General features: G+C 45.6%; 1 protein-coding gene across 1 annotated transcript in view; it reads right to left on the bottom strand.

The window, feature by feature from the left end:
* ONECUT1 (one cut homeobox 1) overlaps positions 1-12,526 on the bottom strand; it is a 30,317-nt gene that overhangs the window by 16,490 nt on the left and 1,301 nt on the right. The window lies entirely within an intron of this gene.

The raw sequence follows: 12,526 nt of genomic DNA, 5'->3' as shown, positions 1-12,526 counted from the left end.
CCGTTTACATATAAAAACACAATGCCTGTTCAGGTTTACGCTTCTTTAGAGTGCAGTATTTCACTGTCATCCTACTCCACTCTAGATGTTTGGACAGTGCTAGGATATATCCTCCTACTTCATCTCTCACCTTACTCAAATTGGATTCCAGTTCTGCTCACTTTGTTGCTATTTAATATCTGAATAAAAGAACAGTTTGACAATAAAGCATTTTTCTGTGGGAAACAAGGCAGAATGTCCACAGATTGGCCAGGGAGATTTCAGCAGCGAATCTTAATTGTAAGCATCCCAGTTATAGGCACTGTATGAAAATTAGTGACCTTAATTTGCTTCCACTGCAATAACAAAGTGATCCAGATTGAGTGGTGCTGACTCAGCAGGGCTGGGATTCCTGGGCTTACCCCCCATTGCAATGTTGAGGGATCCTTAACTGCTCCAGTGAGCTGACGTCACCCTTACGGAATATGCTGCTAACTGGAATAATACAGGGAAAGGACTTGATTTTCCCGTTACATCATTTAAAGCAAATGTTAACTTTCTTTCGCTGAGTCCTTAGTTAACCGCATTAGCGTGGCAAACGCTCCTTCGTCTAGCATAAGTAATTAGAATGTAATCACTTTAACTGCATCTTAATTACCCCAAATGAATTGAAGGGACATTAATAGCAAAGATTAAATTGCCTTAATGAACGGTTCTTGTGACTACATCAATATTTTAATCATGCTCGCCATTCGTATCGCACTCACCAGTTTAGATAGCTGTTAGCGGTGATGGGCGCTAGGTGGCGCCTCTTCCTCATTTGTGGTATAGAGAGGAAGGAAAGATACAAATACTCAACTCAATCTCTGCCTTAGTTTGAGCAAAAACTGGATATTTAATAACGCGATGTCTCACTGTTGTAACCATTTCTCTCTGATGTGGTCTTGGCCCAGTTATTCATGCCTTTGTGACCTCCAGAGTGAAGTAATGAAATAGTTAGTTCATTCTGAGCATCATAGGGCAAATATTTCTTATTGGTTAATAAAATTGAATATATTCGTAATATGGATAAATGAACATCTCAGTTTCAAAGAGACTTTTAATTTTGATTTTACTATGGTTATTTTAAAAAGTGGGTGGCTAACAAGCTTCGGGATTAAACAAAATAATCAAGCCTCATCATGATAAAATGTAGCTATTTCGGTCTACATGGATTTTAAAGCTACATGAAGTATCTGTTTTGCTTTTAAAACATGCTTTCAGTCAGCATATACAAAAGAGCTCCCTCCTGTAGAAATTATAGAAATATTGATATAGGATTTCTGTTGAAACTGGTGAAAATGCATTTCTGCAGTGTCATTGTTGCATAAATATTCATGAAAGTATTTCAAAATGTTTGTCAAGAACATACAAATGAGCAGCTAGAATTTGCAAAAGTCAGTAATCTTTTCGATTATTTCAGACTAACCCTCATAGTATTTCATGTTAATATCACTGTACTTTAAAACTGTCTAGGACCTTCAGGTTCTCTTCAATTTTTTGGAGCAAAATCACTAAAGAATGGAAGTTTGTGTCTTCTTATTTAAAATTAGCTGGGATTACAAGTGGTACACTAGTATTTGAAGTTCAGTTTGAAGTGGCAGCAGGTTGGTGGTCCAACAGAAAAAAAATAATTTAAAAAGTTAAATACAAAAATCCTTAGGTCATCTGGGCCTTAGCATTATGAGTTAGTCAGTAATACCGTGTGTAAAAGTTACTGAACAATAATCAATGTACCCTTCATTTAACATTGTGGGAACATATCCAATTTTAGCATTGAAGATTTTTATCACTGTAAAATGGGGTACAATCAAAACTATTCTTGTTCCTGGAAAATTCTCCTTCAAATGATTATTTTGCCATTACACAACCAAAATCAACTTTCTTACTGGCCAAAAGATGATGCATCTTGGAACAAATCCAGGAAGCATCATTTTAGTTTTATCAAGATATGATATTTGAAAATAAGTTTATATTTATCTAAAGTAAGAGTTGAATGGCATAGTTGTAGGGTAACTGCACTGTATTTTCTCCTCCATGGTCCCTCAAGAGCATCCACTAAAAGATTTCTGGCTCCTAGCCGTCACCTCCACTGGGTGGAGGCCTACATCTCATTCCCTTCTGACAGGGGTTTTAAAGGCTGCACACCTCCATGATCCACACTGGGGTAGCCTTAGCAAGCCAGTCTGTCTAAAAGCCCAATGCCTGTGCTTTGCTTTTACTTCAAGGGCTAAGACCAGTGTATTTCTTGCAGTTATGTCACAGCTCCTTCTCAGCAAGCACATTTATTCTTAAAGTAAAAGCATTACAACAAAAACATAGAAAAAATAAAAGAACCTATCCACATGCTAACAAGCTTACCAGAGCACCCCCAATTCCAGCATTGGGATCTGGTAGGTAGGTGTCAGGCCTTCCAACCTCACAACTGGGTTTTCCTCTGGTTACAAGTTCACATCATTCTTTAGATCAAGAACCAGAACTAAGGCCCCAAGTAAGTTTAAGCTCAGGCTGTTTATCCAAAAGTCCTGTCTTTATCTGTTGGTGTCTGGAGAACCAGAATAGGAGAGCTTCCCCAGGAGGTGGTGCCTACCTGCAGGTGTTATAACCTTAGTGATTTTTCTTGATCATCCCCTACTGCTTTCCCTTCCTGGAGAAGCTGTGGTAGCCCTCCCCCCCATGGAGTGCATACAATCCCTGACCTAAAATTATACACAAACCATTCACACAGGTAATACAATATCATCTCGCCAAGATACCGCAGGAAGTTGCCCTCTCTGTCACGTTGACATGTATTGATTTGCTCATAAATAAATCTAGTGGTCACGAAAATGACAGGTTTTTTGCTGATGTGGCCCTGGGTATGATGCCACCAGGCTATTGTGCAACCTGCTACACACAGCTCGGGTAGGCCCCGATCCCAAGCCCATTGAAGACTCCAGTAGGCTTCTGATGAAGCCCTACTGCACCTCAGCAATAAATCCTACTCTTCAGCCCTAAGCCCACAAATTGTCCCAAAGTATGAGCTGCTTTTGTGATGTGTTACCGTAGGGATCGGCCAGAGGGCACATGACAGCTCTGCCCAGGCTAAACACGTGGGTTCATTCAATTACGAACTAATAAAGGAATAGATAGGAAAGGATTCACTATCTGTGCCTTTTAGGATCATTCTGTGTGAGTACTGAGAGATTCCCTCCTGGTTATCTGACAGCCGTGGCTTGCAAGTGCCCAGCGCTCGATCGCAGCATTGTGACAAATTTCCCTACAGCCCCATGCACCAATTGGGACCGGAAACACCACTCTCTAGCTAGAGAATTCTCTCTCTCTCTTTTCCCTTCCTAATCAGTCTCCTATTATCCTCACCCCCGAACTCGTGCTCAAGTTCGCCCGGTACCAGTAACCCGCTAAGCACTGCTTCCTGGCCACTGTTTCTTCAGCATTTCCCTGCACCCCCCAGCCACTGAAACGCATTCGCCAAGCATTGCGGTGTCATGCCCCTGGAGGTGTCACAGCAATGGAAACACTCTGCCTGCTCTGGAGCGATCGTCCCCATGCCTGTGCGTGGCTAAAGCCTCCAGGTGTAATGTGGGTGGGAAGGGAGGGAAAGAGTGGCGGGAGGACTTTGCGCGTGCGACATCCTCGCAGCCGGATCCCTGCACGCTGGCATTATGCAGCATCGATGCTATTGTTGCTCCTGTGTTAGAGAGGAGAACATCAGCTTTCCGAATAAAAGTTCACTGGACTTGTATGATTCATTGGAAGCACGCGGCCAATATGCTCACCCCTCCTGTTCTTTACCTCTCTTGACTTTATTGTACGAAATCAGTAGTTTCCCTTTTGTCTATAATGTCACCAACAACCGTTCCCACGTGAGACCTGCAGGAAATGCAGCACGCGGAGTAGGAGACGAAGATCTGTGAATAGAAATCGCAACGGGGGAGCAGGCAGGTAACTGTCCAAAGTGCTGAAGTTCAGAAGCCTACCTGTGCTCGAATTCTGGCTCCGATGGGCTTATCAATCAAAACCCAGTTTAGAACAAAAAAAGGCAATAGACTCCCCCACCACATATGAGCGAAGGCGCAGCCTTAGTTTTGCTTGAAAAATTAGTCTTCATTTCATAGATTCTCATTCACATGAACCCTAATCCTTAAAGAAACAAACAGAAAAACTTTCCTTTCAAGCGACTGAAATGAACATGCCCTCTTATTAGCAACTTGGTGGCAACCAGATGTTTGCAAAGTTTCGTGAAAGTTGTCTGTCTTTTTGTATCTTAATTAGGACTTGATACGTTCAGAGGCGACGACACGTGCCGCAGAAACAACAGATGCCTCTCTAGGAGAGATTTCTCCAAAATACCCCGCACCCATCAATTAGAACTCGCAACTAGTACAAAGACCAGTTGGTACTTTACAGCTTTTCGCACTAGCTACTGTTGGACAGTAGATGGCGCATGGCTTCTGAACAACAAGCATGGCGCAAACAAGGAAGTAAAATGGCCATAGAAATGTAGGGCAGCATGTCAATATTATGCGTACAGTGTTTCTTTAATTTGTTGAGAGGCGATGTGAGAAATCTGCGGACAGTATGATGCAATTAACTGATTTCTTTCCATTCAGATTCAGGATAGTCTTGTGTACAATGCACACACTTCAAATGAGCACTATGTATATTGTATATATATAGTTGTATATATATAACAACACAACTATTGGGGATTAGTTTGTAGAAGAAATTATGAGCAGCAAAGTCCAACAGAGGTCTCAGGAACGGTGAGACTATGCAATCACTCGCTATGTATGTACTGCGGCTGTGTCTATGAACTGGGGTCCCAGTTAAGCTTGGGTCCCAGCCCCTTCAATTGCATGTGTATCTGTGACACCTCTTTTTGGAATAGTTGCAGTTCAGGATCCTTGCATTGTATGCCGGTGGGATTTACATGAGCGCACATTTCCTCGTCAAACCCCATTTCTTTACTGGAAGGAAACAATCCCGGGTTGACTTTAGACAAGAGGCCTTCCCCAAAAGGCCAGGAGCAGCTCCCATTTTGATGCAATCTCACATCAACATCAAAATGGCAGTCCGGAAGAGAACCACCAGGGACAATCACATCCCCTTAATATCTCTCTTCCTCTTACAGTTTCTTTCTAAAATATCATTCCCTGCCCAGCACCAGTGTGTCTTTCAATTAAAACGTGATTAATTACAAACAAAAATCAGAGCTGAATAATGACTAGGAAACCGTGGGAAAATGTCATTTGGGGAAAAGGAATGTTTGAACAACTTTAAACACCTGTTGTGGCAACTAAGGGTTGTTACTGACTAGCAAGGTAATCCCCAAATCCTCCTTTATCTGTTTATCACCCCCTCTCCCACAGCTTCCTTGTCCCGCATCCCAATGCGCTTCACTCCCAGCACACTATGATTTCAGAGGAGTTCTGCCACGTCAAATAAATAACCAGAGATGTGAACCATTTACATTATGGCAGCATCTTAAAAAGAAACAGGGAAGATCGGTTTCAAACGGAAGAGCTCCAGCGCAGCAAACCGGCATGGCTGTGGCTATAGCCAGGGTTAACCCGGGTTGAACTTTTTTTGCAACTCATTGCAAGTTATCTTTCTTCCTAGTTACACCGCTTTTGTACATTGGAACCAAGCAAGTCCCTTTCTCTGCTGCCCCTGCCCCTTTCGGGTGACAGGCAATCCAGAAACGCTTTTTTGTTGCTCATAAGAAATAGACAATGAACCACAGAAGCAGGTGATTTGCCTGTTCAAAGTGCATGAAAACCCAGGGAAAGTCAAGCCCTTAACTGGATCCAGCTCATGTCACAAGAATCAATCACATCCCTGAGACTTCGGGACTGGAAGAGAGCCCCTTCAATTTCACCCCTTCGAGCCCCTGGGCCCCTCCCCGCAGCTCTATTTCCTGACACTAATGCCTTGGTTTAGCTCGTTTCAGGGAGCAATGTTGGCGTTGCTGCGGAAGTGCTATGGGCTGCTCGCACACCAGAGAGGCAGGGTGGCCCAGATAGCCAAGAGCCCGTCAAGCCATGCCCTGAGCATTGCGTGTGTTTCTGATCTCATACAGCAAGTTGTGGCTTCCCTGTGTTCAGCCGCCCCTCCTGACTGCAGAATGCTCTGCAAGCCCGGCCCAGAGGAACGCGGTTCCCTATTGACATGCTACCAGAGAGCCAAGCAGTCCTTCAGTCCCTCCTTTGGATAAATATTAACAAGAAGCAAATGAGGCCGTGTATTAGCTGGTTATAAATCAATCAGGCTACAAGGACACCAACAACAAACAATCGCAGATTCCTCACTGGAGGACTTTCTCAGAGCACTTGTTACTAGCTGCCAGGGGAAAGGGATTTCTGGTTCGGCCCTTATCATTTTGAGTAACCGGCTGCTGCTATCTGCCAAACCAGCTAGGGCGAATGCAGTTAACTTTATCTTATTTAAAGGGCTACTTCAGAGCAATCCCAGCGAAACCACAAAGCTGGTTGCTAACTGATACAACACGTGACCTGTAGGTAAATGGCAGCTAATGAGTTGTTCTGGGGGGAAGCAGAGGCATCCTCTGAAATGCACAGCTGGGAACTTTACCCTCCCCCAAGATCTGAAGAGAAATGTGAACTTTAAAAAAAATCGCCTAGCCTCATTGCTTGTTTTAGGCTTGGAATGTCCTAATACACTCGATTCCCTTTAGCAATTAATTCATAAAACAAACACACAGGAGGAGAAACCTTTCCCCAAAGCTCTCTCTCTAACAAACAGCACTTGTACAAGTCACAGAGATGTGTAAATAGATGTCCACTTTGCAAGGCACAGGCCTATGGGCGTGGGATGGCTTGTTTAATGATCAGACTGCAGGTGCGTCGCTTTTCAGTTTCCTTGAAGGGAGATTCGCAGTCTTTTAAAAACTGTACGATTATAGGCTCCCCATAACTAAAACAAGCAGCAAGACATTAATGTTCAACCGAAAATCGATTAATGTATCTTTTCTGATGCAACTATATTTATGCATAATCTCCACTGTGTAAATATTAAACAGATCTCTAATGATGAACTAATTGCCTGCTCGAGTGACGATCTGCTAATATCAGAAACGCATCGACCTTTCCTTGCACGCGGTGAGTTTGCACACAGTCGTCTTCAGGGTAAATGTTGCAAACGGCGTTCATTAGATTTCATATTTAATGGGAAAACTGCCCTGATTACAGTATTGATTTCTTTACAGTTAAATTGGTGAGAATTTCTCTCCGGTTTCCCAGGATTCAGCTGAGTTGAGATTTAATTTCTTATGGAGGAAAACAAGTGTGAGGGGGGGAAAAAAAGGCAAAGCAACGATTCTTTTTTAAATTAGGTTTCTGGAAGATATTGACTGATTCCTGATCTAGGAAGCAAAGTCACCCTGTGCCATGCAGCAGCGGGCAGCGCCTGTGGGCAAACCCTTCGCCTGCAATTTAGGGTGAGCCATTTGCAGAGGAAATGTTCCCTATATCCGAAAGCGCCCAGCTTCCCTCCTTGGGCGCTGTAGCCCTGGGGACCTGCTGCCTTCGGAGGAGAACAGGGACGTTGTTCTGTCTAGAAATTGGAAATAAAATGTATCAGTGAAAGAGTCTGTTTGAGAACAGGCTGCTGGGAAGCTGCCGTTTGATAAACTCTGGGCTCTTCGGACCACCTCGTTGTGCAATAGATCTGGGGAGTTCTGTCTCGAAGGGGAACTCCCGTCCAGCCCTGCGCACTTGTAGCTTTCTCTTGTATTGTTCAGTTATTTCCAGATCCGAGCTCACCTTAACGTTTTACCTTCTTCGCGCTCTGAATTGAGTCTCCCTTGGCTGGGCAAGTGTCTATGTGTGTGGCTCTGGTGTCATTTTCAAAACACGCCTTTCGGAGAGCATCATTTGGACAGACTCATTTCAGACCCTATATCCAGCTCACAGCGAGGTGGGCACGTTTCTTTTTCCTGGGCTAGCTCTGTCGTGTCAAACCTTCACTCTTGTTAAAGCTATTTTTTGTCAACTCTACCTTGCACGCTAAAATAAATCGCCATCCCGACCCCAAAGATTGTAGATGGCCTCTAGCCTTGTATTAATATTCATAATAATGATTAATGCTTGACTTTCCCCTTTAAACACCACGAAGGCAAAAAAAGAAATCATCCCTGAAAGAATAAGTTTCTAAGACGGAAGGAGAAAAAACGGATAAATTGATAAATATGCAGTGCTGAAGGGCAGAGGGGGGACCAAACAAAGGAAAGGAGGATGGACAGGAGAAGGAAGATGGGGTGAATAAAATGGAGGCTGGAAGAGGTCAGCTTTGCAATTAGCAGTTCTGCTTACATTTCGAGAGACAGCCCAGGAAGTGTCAAGACCTCAATACAGCTTCCATGTAACTACCAATTTTCCCTTTATTTGTCGGAGCTTCGGTGTAATCTGGGAGGTAAGAAACCCCCAGGGATCGCTGGAAGGGGCAAATACTCAAGATAAAGTGCTGGACAAGACTGTGAAGTCTAAAATAACCAGGGTTTTGTTTTCGTCCTTGTCGCTTTCTTGATGTTGGCTTTAAGAAACGCACAGAAAATAAATAAAGAGTCTGACAGCCTACTCGGGATATTAATCTGCCTGATAATTCTCTAAATGCTCGAGAGTGAGTTATAATTTGGACGTGAAATTTAATTTGCGTTGGCTGGAGTAATTTATGATATTTCCAATTGATGTTCATACATCAATATCAATCGGGGTAGATTTTTACCACTTAGTAAGATCATCACACATTTAAAACCTGCACAAAATAAAATCGATAGTTTATGCATTTACAGCAGATTGCCTTTCTAGCAACGCTTGCATCCCAGAGCATGGCAGCCTGCCCTGAACGCGGGCATTTTGCGTTACTGGGGGCCAGCCCGAGAACTAACCAGCGCCCCCCCAAACGCCCACTGGCTACCGGCGGGGTGCGGGGGCAGCCGGGGGCTGTGCTGGGAACCCACAACGGGGGATGGGAGTGGCTGGCGTCCGCCCTGGAGAAGGCCCCGGCCCGGTGCTTGTGAGCGCCCAGAGCCCCATGGATCCGGAATCAGCTCCCTGTAAACAGACACGTGTTCCCGAACTGCCCCTTTGCAGGCCAGAGCCGGGCGCTGGGCTTCGCCTCCAGCCAGGCAGGTGCAGGGATCTCCGGCCCAGGGCCCTCCTCCGTTCGGGGCAGTGGCAGGGCCCAGGGCGGTGCCGAATCGCACAGTTTCCTGCTCCCCTGGGGTTCCCCACCAGTCCGCAATGGGAGCGAGCGAACCCCACTGCCCGAGCTCTTCCAGGAAGCTGCAGCTTTGCTCTGTCCTGAGTCCGCGACGATTATTGCCTCCCCCCTGTGGCAGGATAACCAGGGGGCCTCTCACGGTCCAGGGCTCCAGGTCTGTCCCTCCCTATCTCCCCCTGCTGCCCCCTCCCCGCCCCGGGCCAGGCTCGGAGTCCTTCCTAGGGATTCTCCCCTCCCCTCGGCCAGTGCACACCCCCCAGTGCCCGGGACCGGCTGCAGCCCTGCGTCTGTGAGCATCGGCCTTGCGCCCCCTTCCCCAATCCCACTCGGTGGCTGCTATGCTGGAGACGAGGAGTGGCCCGGCCTGGGGCCCCGGAGGTCAATGCCAGGGCTAGGCGCTGAGCAGACCCCCGTTAAGGAGCTCCTGCCCGGGGTCACAAGACAGGCAGCAAGCCCGGAGAACAGAGGGTGGGTGTTTAGCAGAGCAGTCTGGATAAGGGACAGGAGCTCGAGCAGTGGCAACAAGCACACCATAGAGTCCCGGCTAATTAGGAGGCTCAGTCGCTTCCAATCGCCAGCCCCTGCAGGGACGCACGCTAGACAGAAAAGGCACGGTGGCTGGTCCTGAGAGGATCCGGATCTGTCTTCCAGATCCTAACAGTCCTACAATATTTACAGGGGAGACGCAGGAACTTGTTACAAAGCCGGAAGGATGAAAAAATAAACAGTTGCAGCCAGAGCCCCGTTCCCTCCCCCAGGTCAGAGTAGATGCTGTGACTCTAGGTCCATGTTTGCTTAAATTACCCTTAGGGATGGGGCTCTGTTTCCCTCATGTGCAACCATTCAGGTTGGATTTGAAGGAGAGGGCGGAATAATGAGTCTTTGTCTTCCTAAAGAGATTATGGAGATCCACTTATACCCAGAGCTGTCCTGATGGGGCGGGCTGGAGGAGGAATTCGTGGGAGGCTGGGGGGGGGGGGGTTGATTTGGGGCAATACGGAACAATGCGGCCTGTTTCTCTGAATCTTTGGAAGTGCGAGGAGTAGCTTGTCAACCATACATTGCAGAAATCGGCCGCCCTCTCCCATCTATCTTCTTTTCAGCAGCCGAGCCTGGCTTGGCATAATTTCCTTCAGCTCATGCCAAGAAGGGGGCTCCAACATATTCTAATTCAAGTGGTTGTTTCCAGTATCGATCTATGTAAATAAGTGGAAATTCAGGTCGTCCAAATTGTCCTAAAAATACACTCCAAATCGAAGTTCGCCCTGTCAATCGTTAAGGGGAGATCTCAGGCACCAACTCCATCCCTCCCCCGCCTCCCCCCTGGACAGCCGCAGCAGGGCTGGGATTTACCTTTCGTGGGGTTTGTTATTGGGAGAGAGAGAGAGAGAATGGGATTTTCTGGCAGATCAGGCCTGTGAAACCTACATGACTCTGGAGGAGTGAGAAAACCAGACAGTGCTACACCTCTCGCCTCATCCGCCCCTGTTAATGTAGAGAGACCATTTCCAGATTGAGAGAGAAAAGGTCACTGCTAGATCCCCTTTCTCCCACCAGTGCAGACTCCAAAGCCAAGCGAGCATAAGCATAGGAAAAGGAGGCGAGGAATCAAATGTGTAGCCAGTTTGGGGCCTCCGAATAGCCAGGGAGCATTTATTACCGTATTCATTCTACTGTTTAGGCAGAGGCGCAGACCCGTTTGTGCACTGGAAAGAGAGGATTTGGCCCTTCCCTTGATTTTTGTCTGTGAAACGGATCAGTGACCCTGACTCCAACTCGGATTGACTGTCTGGCATTCTCCAGGGACAAATTAATAGAGACCTATCAGTTAATTAGCAAACCCTCACTCAAGGCACCACCATCATATTAAACTCGGGCTCTGTACTATGACTGAGTACAAGTTGTGGGTGGGGGATAAAATAAAGAGAGAGACAAACGAAATGGATTGAAATATTCTTACTCTGCTCTTTCGGGTCACAGCAGACAATACAGCCAGCCATTCCCTAGGACGAAACAGAACTAGCGAATTATGGCCATGTTAATCCCAGGTGCTATTTCTGTTCGCCACCAATTACTGAGTCAGTGCATAAATTGTGCATAACACATACTTATTCTCACATGCATATACAGACTGGAACTATGTAAATCAGAACTCTGTGGACTAATGATACTTGTGATCATTTGCAGTTTTAACCAGTTCCATTCCTTCTCTTTAGCCACAAGTTACATTCCATAATTGTATCATTTGCGTCAAAAAGCAAAGTTCTAAAATGCCCGATCCGAAATAAGCAGAATAGGAAACTAGCATCTGCTCCCCTTTCAACTTAGCTATTATCTATTCACCCTTGTCACAACGCTACTTTTGTTACAGAGTAGATCCACCGAAGTGTATAAAACGATTTATTATGAGGTCTTAGCTTCAATTTCCACAACACCTCACCGAAACATTTAAATGGATTCTTTCTTTTTTTTAAAATCTACAGTCTGGGTTAACAAACCCCACAATTATCAGGTAATAAACCCAGTTACAACACGATCACACAAACAAACATGAATATTTCGCTCTGGGCAGCCTTTTATGATACTCTTATTTCTTATACAAGCAAATAACCCCAAAGAAACGCGACGAAAAGGTAGATGCAAACATATGGGTAACATCATTTAACAGAGAGGTGCGTGAAATATTGTGAAGCCTCACCTAAGTCTCCACCATAGGGTTTCCCAACACTTCAGGAGTGTGTGTGTGTGTGTGTGTGTAAGAGGCAGAGAAAGTACACACACGCACACACACAGAGACAGAGAATGTTAAGTTTGAAAGCAATTTTATATACAACAGCTGAGTTTAGTTCTGTGTGCTGGTCAGTTGGCTGTACCTCACACCAGAGAGCATTTGCAAATATACAAATATGAAGATAGGCAATAACAGGAAATAGCTATCTTATCCGGGGCCTGATCCGTATTTCATGGGCACTCCAAAATATCAATTATCTTTTGCTCCTCTGTGCACCTTCTAGTTGATGTACATATACATGCAATGTTGTGTACAGTTCACAGGTATAAACATGTAGGCGTTACATGTCTATATAATAAGACCTGACTTGGTAGATTTTGATCCTGTGGGTTTCACAGTACACAGCATGACCCTCCCCCCCCGTTTCTCTCCCCTAGCCCTAGACACGCACAGTGGCATCACAGCACCCACAGCCTGCCTTATGCCTCACCATCCTCGCATATCATTGTTTAGGAACTGGGACAACGGTGCAAA

Source organism: Eretmochelys imbricata, chromosome 10 (assembly GCF_965152235.1).
Source record: "Eretmochelys imbricata isolate rEreImb1 chromosome 10, rEreImb1.hap1, whole genome shotgun sequence".
Classification (NCBI taxonomy): Eukaryota; Metazoa; Chordata; order Testudines; family Cheloniidae; genus Eretmochelys; species Eretmochelys imbricata.
The sequence above is the reverse complement of the archived record's forward strand: the minus strand, read 5'-3'. Positions and strand labels throughout refer to the sequence as shown.